Here is a 9,822-nt window from a genome sequence, read left to right on the forward strand (position 1 = left end):
ACAAAAAACAAAACAACAAAAAAAACAAAAACAAAAAGCAAACCTTAAAAAAATCATAAAACCTCTAGTTTTCTATGACTAATAGCCATATGATTGGAGTACGTCACTATGGAAGTGATTTTGTTATGTTTGCATATGTTATACTTTACTGGTAATTTACATGATGACTTTTAAGGCCCTGGCAGACATACAGTTTTTGAAAACAAGATTGGATGAAAATCACTGCTAAGATGCAATACACCCTTATTTTTTGGTCCTCCACTATTCAAGAAAAGGGATAATTCACTATTATACTTTTTCTTACCACCCAAATGCCTCAACCTATACATTTGAAACTTTTTTAAATATTGGTTATATTGCCCAGCTTCATTATTGAAAGGATATTAACAAGGCATTATTTTGGCAAACTAAATCTTAAACATGGCTTTTCAACAGGATTTAAAAGGTGCCTATCCCTAGAGTTTCATGTTAAAATGTAGTTTTCAAAATCTTACAAGAGTAATGCTTAAAATATTGTACACAGTTAAACCTAATTAAAATAATTAGCTTCAAAATGACAAATTAATAACCTAAGTAAAGCCTACACTATGTAAAATTTGCTTGGAAACTTGATTTGTCAGTTATGCATAATAAAAATTCCAGTCATCAAGAAAATTACAAAAATTTTTATCATAGAATGATTTCTTTCACCCACCAACTTTTTTATCTTACAATAAATACCAACATGTTCTCATTTTTACACTAAACCACACAGGATTGATGCGTTTGGTTAGACTACCATTCACATTGTTAAATTCCATTTTCTCTTTATATAACTTGGTAAAATTTCATTTCTTCTAGATTCCAAAAGTTCCTACAAAACCCATGCAATTTTACCATTTTTTATATACTATGGAATATCATACAAAGTAAGGCATTTCAGTGTCATGCATAACCAAGTCACTGTCAATCCAAAAATTTTTGCACATCAATAAAAAGATATCTAAGAACTTAGGAACAATATTCTTCTCACTACTGTATAAAAATAACCACAATGAATAGGTTTTTGTGTAATATTTACTCCATTGTCTCATTTCTGGAAACTGTGACAAGCTGTAAAGGTATTTCAGTGTTGGTAAGGATATCTTGATTGCTGGTGGTGGAAGTATTAACAGTTCCTATCCCTGAAACAGAACCTTGTTGAATTTTTGCAAGGATAAGTGTTGTTCCTCCTGCAGTAATCAAAGTATCATCTCATGCAGCTTCCACAGATGCCAGCACTGTACTGCTAGAGTGAATACCTTTTTTAGTCTGATGTGTTTTAATATGTTTGGCAAGGTAGTCACTTCTCATAAAGCATTTTGAACATTCTGGAAAAATTTCTTCTCACCTGCATGTGTTCTTCTGTGCCTCTGTAATTCATCACTTCAAGTAACTCTTTTACCACAGAACATCCAGTTACAAACAAAAGGGCGCTCCCCAGAATGCCAAAGCAGATGAGCTCTCAGATGTGAGGTCTTCCCATAGACTTTACCACATCCAGGTATATGACAAATGTGCTGCTTCTTTTTCCCAAGATTGGTACCTCTCCTACCACCTTCTTTACAGTTGGGACAGGTGCAAGCTACCCTTTGGAGTCTTTTTCCCTCTTGATGTTGTTGGTCCCCTTCTTCGTCTAACACCTGTACTCTTAAATGTGTTAGATCATTGGTATTCAATGTAGAATCACCACTGAGCTTCCACTCTTCAGGATCAGGTTCCTCTTCCTTGATTCTAATATCTGCAGGACTGTCAGCATTCTCTCCTGTGTGTAGCTGTATACCTGTAGAATCTATAGAGTTCACTGTAACTGTCTGTAGATTTGACAACTGACCAGTGCTTAGACTAACTGGTGTTTAAGTCAAGGCTCCACCTGCTGCAACTTGACCAAGTGTGAGTGTCAGAACAGGCGTCAAAGTTATTTGTTGGGCAGCAGTATTCTGTATTTGCAAATTCTGTAAGTTCTGGACCCCTTGTACTTGAAATGTTTGCCAAGTTATCTGTCCAGAAGGAGTCACTGTCTGTGCCTGAATTAAAAAGGTTCCAGGATTCAGCTGCAACTGAAGATTTTGCAAAGCCTCTTGTGATATATTTTGACCACTGGCTTGCACAACATGGATTGTCTGTGGTGTAATACCTTGCACAATTTGGGCTTGACTGGTTGGCTGCTGAGACTCTTGAAGTTGTAGATGCTGTACAACAGGCTGTGCTGTAGAAACCTGAATATTTTGAGCCTGTGTCTCTTCAGAAACAGGTGACTGAATATAATTTCCCTGAAGATCTGAAGAATGCACTTGCCCACTAGAAGTGGTCAAGCTATTTGTGTTTTGTTGTAATATACCCGTACTATCTATGGTAAGAGGCAACTGTGACGAAGAGGACGTTGGCACAAATAAATCTGTATCATTATTAGTTTCATTGATACCAGGAGAAACCCACTCACCAGTCCTTTCTGAATTGTCTGAACTATCCATAGCTTGTCCCATGTTTATCAAATGTCCATCTGCATTAATGCCTGCAGTCATTGTGAACTGCCTGAGAGTCCCAAAGAATCTAAATCAACACTATTGATTGGTACAAAGGTAATATTTCCTGGCAGACTAAGAGGCACATTAGCAACTACTTGGGTTTGGCCAGGAAAAGATGAACCACCAATTGCAACTCCCTGAATCTGGACTTGACCAGTCTGTGGTATGAGATTCTGGATATTAGCAGGAGGTGTTCCAGAGGCAAGTAAAGTTTGGTAAGAGCCAGGAATGATCTGAATTTGACCGCTTTCTTGATTTATACCCCCATTATCTGAAGGACCTGTGAAACCAATTTGAACCTGCTGACCATCCGTTGACTCAATCTGTTGTATTACTTGATACTAAACATTGGACACTGTACCATTTGATTAATCTGATCCTGGTGCGACTGAAAATATCTGCTGATTCTGCAAATTCTGAAGGGGAAGGACATACTGTCCATTTATAGTAGCAGCACTTGGAATCTGTACTAGATTACCAGCTTCATCTTTTATAGTTGTAGGTGTGGCTGACAAAACCTCCCATCGGTTTGGTGCTCGTCGTAGCTGTGCAGAAGCGAAATCACCTGTCGCTCCGGCGCCAGCGGCGGGGTCTCCGGCTGCGGCGGCCGCCTCCTCCTCGTCGTCGCCTGGCGATGGAGGCCCTATCTTGCTGAAGGTAGCGGCCAGCAGGGCGAGCGGTGACGGCTGAGTGTCCTAGGCTGCCGCCGCCGCCACCGCGCCATTTCCGTGCTGCTGCTGCAGATACTCGCCGTGGCCGCCGCCACCGCCGCCGCTGTCCACGTCCAAGACAGCCATTTCCTCTTGTTTCACGGGCTTTTTGGGAGCTACAGGCACAGCGCGGGGGGAGGCGGAGGAAGAGGGGTGGAGGAGAGGTAGGGGCCCGCGGGCAGAGGCGAAATTACTCCGAAAGCCCGGAGGCAGTCCCCTTCCCCTCCCCCACCCGCCCCCAGGCGGCGGCTGCGGCGGCGGCGGCGGAGGGTCCCTCCTCCCTTCCTGCTGCTGCCCCTGCCCGCCGCTATAATCGTCCCTGCTGTTAAATCTTACATAACCATAGAATGTTCACAAAACTAGTCTTTGTACAGTACAATTAAGACATCATTTAATTTTGAGTACTTATTTTTCTTAAAGGGTTTTCCTTGAGAACAATCATAGCTTTTTTGTAATAATTTAAGACAATATTTTATAATCAAGATAGAAACTGAAATCAGCCCACTATAAATTAAAGTTTACAAATAGATAATAAAACTTCTTGGCATAACCATATGCTCTTAAAGGATTATAGTGATTCTTTTTTATATATAATTTAGAATTTATGTCAGATTTAAATTGTATTAAATTGAAATTGTTTAGTTTGTTTTTCTTCAGAGAATTTTTCAGACACCATCATAGGGTGAAGAGAACCTTAGTTCTTGCAAATATTTTAAGGTGACTTTGGTATTGCTCTTCTGCCCCTGATTTTGATTTAAATGAATCATTCAATGCCTGAAAATGCATGTCATTCATTATATCTACATTAAATAAAATTTTTAAAATCTTATTTAGGAGGTGTGGTATGAGTTTTAGGTTATCTGTCAATGTATATGTAACCTTTATGATATTTTTAAATAGCCAGGTTAAGTTATCAACTTACAATATTAACAAGTTATTTTTTATTTTCATTGCAAATTATTTTGAAGTGTCATTCATATTTACCATTTACTTTGAATTATTTTGCCTAGATCATAATTTTAGCAACTTCATTTCTGAAATGCAAGCTGTTAAATCCAGCTTATTTTTAGGTTTTTAAAGAGGATTTTGTTTCATTTCTTTTCTTTTCCTTTCTTTAGTTGTTGGGAGGGTGGGTCTTCTTGACTGCTGCCCTATTTTACTACTTAAAAACTCATCTATAGTTGCATGGCTTGCCTTTGTTAAAAGTTAATTGTAGATGACTAAGACTTTATAAATGTGTATTATCTCTAAAATACAGGTCTTTCAAAGTTTCTCTTCTCCACAGAATTGCTTAAGTAAAGTTTTTTATGAAGTTTTGGATTGTGATGAATATTCCTTCAAGAACAGATTTTGGGGTGGGGCAAGATGGCAGAGTGGTGAGGTGAGGAATTTAGTTACTCCTCTAGAGCAGCTGATAAATAACCAGGAATATCTGGAACTACTTTTGGGGGGACTTCTGTGAATGGAACATCATACACCAGTCTGAAATGGGTGGAATGGCTGAGATTGCAGCAAAGAATTGTAAGATTCCCTGGCCAGGGGACTGGTGCCCCTCCCCTACAGGCACAGCAGACTGTCTTGGAGCTGGTTCCATGAGGGAAAAAGAAACAGTCTCTGCTGGGAGCAAAGAGGAGGGCTCAACCATGCTCCAATTGCAGAACTGATTAACAAATTTGGAGTGCTGAATAAAAGGTACAAGCACAGATAACTCAACAGCAAACACAAAAGGAACCAGGATGTTTCAGCCATGCAGAGATGAAGTGGGGCTAAAAACAAGGACAACAAAACAGAGATTTTTTGTAGTTGCATGAGCTCAGAATACTATAAAAGAGCTGGGCCTTAAGAAAAGGGGGACATATAGAAAAGGGCACAAACTCTAACCCATGATTGGCAAACCTGGGGAACAGGGGTCTGATTCTTGAAAGGGTTTTATTTTCCTTTCTTTTCATTTCTTTCTCTCTGACTCTTTTGATTTTTACATTTCAATAGTCCAGGAAACCTGCTGTAACCCTCAATTTTTGGCACTAAGGTTGGAATTAAAATTGTCTGAGAGTAACAAATTAGGTGAAGGAGATAGTTCCCTAAAGGTCATATCTTTAAATAGCCTGTACTGGGAGCAAGAACAAGTAGCTCAGCAAAGCTAAAACTGTGGCTTTAATCCTCAAGGAGAGGAGGTGGGGCTGACAGAAAAAAATAAAATTAAATAAAACACAACATAACGATGGAGGCTTTTAGAGTTGGCCAAGCTCAGAGTACTGGAAAGGGGCTGTGTGCTATGAAAGGGGGTGCATATAAGTGGGTGCCAGCTCAGGCTCTAGACTGGTTAAACTTGGGGGTTTGGGAAAGTTCTGAAAGGGGATTTCTTTTTTAAAACATTTCTAATTAGCTCAGTAGAGAAAGCCTCAGATATCTCAATTGGCAGGTGGACCCAGGCAAGGGTGAAACTAAGATGGGTCTGAGAGACAAAAGAATGATCCCAGTGGGAGGAGATAATTCCCTAAAGGACATAAATTCCTTCAAGAAAAAGGTGTGGCGCACAGCTCAATTGCTGGCCTTTCTTCAGAAAACTGAGATACCAGATGCTGGAAAACAGAAAGAGCTTCAGTCAGCCACGCCCACGGTAAGGACAGTAGCTGCTGAGAATTAGAGGCACTGCATCACTTTACATCAGGGGGGAGCTGTGGGATTACAAGTGCTATCTGCTGGACAGGACAGGAAAAGCACAGAGTCTTAAGGCTTCACAGGAGGGCCTGACGACCTGTAGGGTCACATTCTCAGAGAAACTTGATACACTTTCCATTCTCCTCCTGAGACCTGGACCTGCCTGGACTGGGAAAATCTGATTGGGGTCAATCATATCTGGGGATAACCCCTCAAAAGTTTATATAGAGGCAGGGTAAGAAACAGAAAACAAGAGCTGAAAAATTCTGATCAACTAAACAGAAACTATGTTTCAGGTCAAGAATAACTTGAACTGATTTCCAAGGAAAAAATAGTGGAAAAAGCAAACCAACAAGAAAAACCTAGCTAAAGACTGAAAATGAGCTCCAGAATAAACTGGTCAAGAAAATCAGATGCCTAAACAACTAAAAATAATGAACCATACTAGGAACCATGAAAATATAGACCAGCCAAGGGAAAAAAACTAATACTTCAACTGAGATACAGGAGTTGAAACAACTAATTAAAGATTTTTCAAACCAATCCTCTAAATCAAGTCAAGGAGCTGAAGGAAAATGTGGCAAAAGAGATGAAGGATATAAAGAAGACACTGGATGAACATAAAGAAGAATTCATAAGGTTAAAAAATGGCAGAACTTATGGGAATGAAAGGCAAAATAAAAGAGATGAAAAACAAAATGGAGACATATAACAGTAGATTTGAAGAGGCAGAAGAGAGGATCAGTGAACTGTAAGACAGGACAACTAAAATCATACATACAAAAGAACAGATAGGGAAAAGAATGGAAAAATATGAGCAGGATCTTAGGGAACTCAGTGACAACATGAAGTGCATGAACATATGTGTTATGGGTGTCCCAGAAGGAGAAGAGAAGGGAAAAGGGGAAGAAAGAATAATAGAAGAAATAATCACTGAAAATTCCCCAATTCTTATGAAAGACACAAAATTACAGATTCAAGAAGCAGAGCATGCCCCAAAAAGAATAGATTCAAAAAGACCTACTTCAACACACTTACAGATCAGAGTGTCCAATGTCAAAAACAAAAAGGGAATTCTGAAAGTAGCAAGGGAAAAGTGATCATCACATACAAGGGAAATTCAATAAGTCTATGTATGGATTTCTCTGCAGAAACCATGTAGGCAAGAAGTGAGTGGTATGATATATTTAAGATACTGAAAGAGAAAAGCTACCAATCAAGAATTCTATATCCAGAAAATCAGTTCTCCAAAAATGAGGAAGAGATTAAAATGTTTTCAGACAAACAGACGCCCAGAGAGCTGTGAATAAGAGACCTGCTCTACAATAAACACTAAAGGGATTGCTACAGGCTGATAGGAAAAGGCAGGAGAAACAAGTTTGGAGAAGAGTGTAGAAATGAAGACTGTCAGGAAGGGTAAAAGGAGAGAGAGAAAAAATAAGATATCATATATAAAATCCAAAAGAAAAAATGTAGAAGAAAGTACTGGCCTTACAATAAAAACACTGGATGTTAATAAATTAAACTCACCAATAAAAAGACAACAGATGGCAGAATGGATTAAAAAAGATCCATCTATATGCTGTCAAAAGGACACTCACTTTAGAAACAAGGACAAAAATAGGTTGAAAGTGAAAGTTTAGAAAAAGGTATTTCATTGAAACAACATCCAGAAGAAAGTGGGAGTAGCTATATTAATATAAAATTAGTCTTCAAATGTAAAACAATTAAAAGAGACAAGGTGTATATTAATAAAAGCAGCAATTCATCAAGAAGACATAATAATCATAAATATTTATGCATCAAGCCAGAGTGCCCCAAAATACATGAAGCAAACACTGACAATGCTAAGGGAGAAGCAAATACATCTACAATAATAGTTGGAGACTTCAATACACCACTCTCTTCAATGGATAGAACATCTAGACAGAGGATTGACAAGGAAACAGAGATGTTAAATTGTATGACAAGTGAAATAGCCTTGACAGACATTTACAGAACACTACACCCCACAGCATCAGGATACACATTTTTCTCAAGTGCTCATGGATCATTCTTTAGGATAGACTTCAAGTTGGGTAGCAAAGCAAGTCTCAACAAGTTTAAAAATAGTTATATCTTATAAAACACTTTCTCAGATCATAACAGATCATAATGGAATGAAGTTGGAGATCATTAACAGGCAGAAGGTTGGAAAATCCAAAAATATATGGAGGGTAAACAACAGATTCTTAAACAGCCAGTGGGTGGAGGAAGAAAATACAAGGTAAATTAGCAACTATCTTGAGGCATATGACAATGAAAACACAACATATCAAAACTTATTGGATGCAGCAAAGGCAGAGCTGAGAGGGAAATTTATTCCCTTAAATGCCTAAATTAAAAGAGTAAAATTCAAAGAATCAAATGTTCACCTGGAAGAACTAGAGAAAGAACAGCAAACTAATACTGAAGCAAACAGATGGAAAGAAATAAAAAGGGTTAGAGCAGAAATAAATGAATTTGAGAACATGAAAGCAATAGAGAGATTCAGTGAAACCAGAAGTTGGTTCTTGGAGAAAATCAACAAAACTGATAGACCATTAGCTAGGCTAACAAAAAAAAGAGATCTCATGCAAATAAATAAAATAAGAAATCAGATAGGGTACAAAACTACTGAGCCCATAGAATTAAGATAGAGGATACTGTGAGCAACTATATGCTAATAAACTAGACAACTTAGATGAAATGGAAAGTTTCCTAGAAAAGCATGAACAACCAACATTGACTCGAGAAATAGTCACCAACAAACCAATCACAAGTAAAAAGATTGAGTCAGTCATCAAAAAGTTCCCACAAAAGAAAAGTCCAGGATCAGATGGCTTCACATGGGCACTGTACCAAGCATGCAAGAAAGAATTAGTAGCAATCCTGCTTAAACTCTTCAAAAAAAGTTGAAGACGAGGGAAAGCTACAAAACTCATACTATGAAGCCGACATCACACTAATACCAAAGTGAGACAAAGTGTAAGTTAAGAAAATTTTTCTTACAATCCCTTTAATGATTATGGATGCAAAAATCCTCAACAACATACTCAGAAATCAAATCCAGCAGCACATTAAAAGAATTATACACCATGACCAGGTGGGATTTATTCCAGGTATGCAAAGATGATTCAACCCAAGAAAATCAATTAATGCATTACACCACATCAATAAATCAAAATGGGAAAATCACATGATCTTCAGCAACTATGCAGAAAAGGAATTTGACAAATTTGACCTCTTTTCTTGATGAAAACATTTAAAATTATAGGCAGGAACCTTTCTGAATATGATAAAAGTAATATATTATAAAGCCACAGCCAACATCATACTCAATTGGAAAAGACTGAAAGATTTCCCTTTATGATCAGGTACAAGAAAGGATGCCCACAGTCACTTTTGTTATTCAACACTGTGCTGTAATTCTAGCTAGAGCAAATAGGCAAGAAAAAATATAAAAGGCATCCAAATAGGAAGTAAGAAAACTTTCATTGTTTGCATGCAACATGATCCTATATGTAGAAAATCCAGAGAAATCTACAGCAAAGTTAAAAGAGCTAATAAATGAATACAGCAAAGCAAAAGTGTACAAGATCAACACTGAAAAATCAGTAGTGTTCCTATACACCAGTAATAATCAACAGGAGGAGGAAACCAAGAAAAAATTCCATTTACAACAGCAACCAAAAGAATCCAGTATTTAGGAATAAACTTAACACAGGCCACAAAAAACCTATATTCCATAAACTACAAGAAAGTGCTGAAAGAAATCAAGCAGGACCTAAGAAAATGGAAGAATATATCATGTTCATGAAACGGAGGACTAAATATAGTTAAGATATCAATTTACCTAAACTTATTTGTAGGTTAAATGCAACACC

The 9,822-nt window shown here is 37.8% G+C and overlaps 1 pseudogene; it reads right to left on the bottom strand.

Moving 5' to 3' along the window:
- Window positions 1–1,056: 1,056 nt before the first annotated feature.
- Window positions 1,057–3,367, bottom strand: LOC119523333 (annotated as a pseudogene).
- Between the last annotated feature and the right edge of the window lie 6,455 nt (window positions 3,368–9,822).

Source organism: Choloepus didactylus, chromosome X (assembly GCF_015220235.1).
Source record: "Choloepus didactylus isolate mChoDid1 chromosome X, mChoDid1.pri, whole genome shotgun sequence".
Classification (NCBI taxonomy): Eukaryota; Metazoa; Chordata; class Mammalia; order Pilosa; family Megalonychidae; genus Choloepus; species Choloepus didactylus.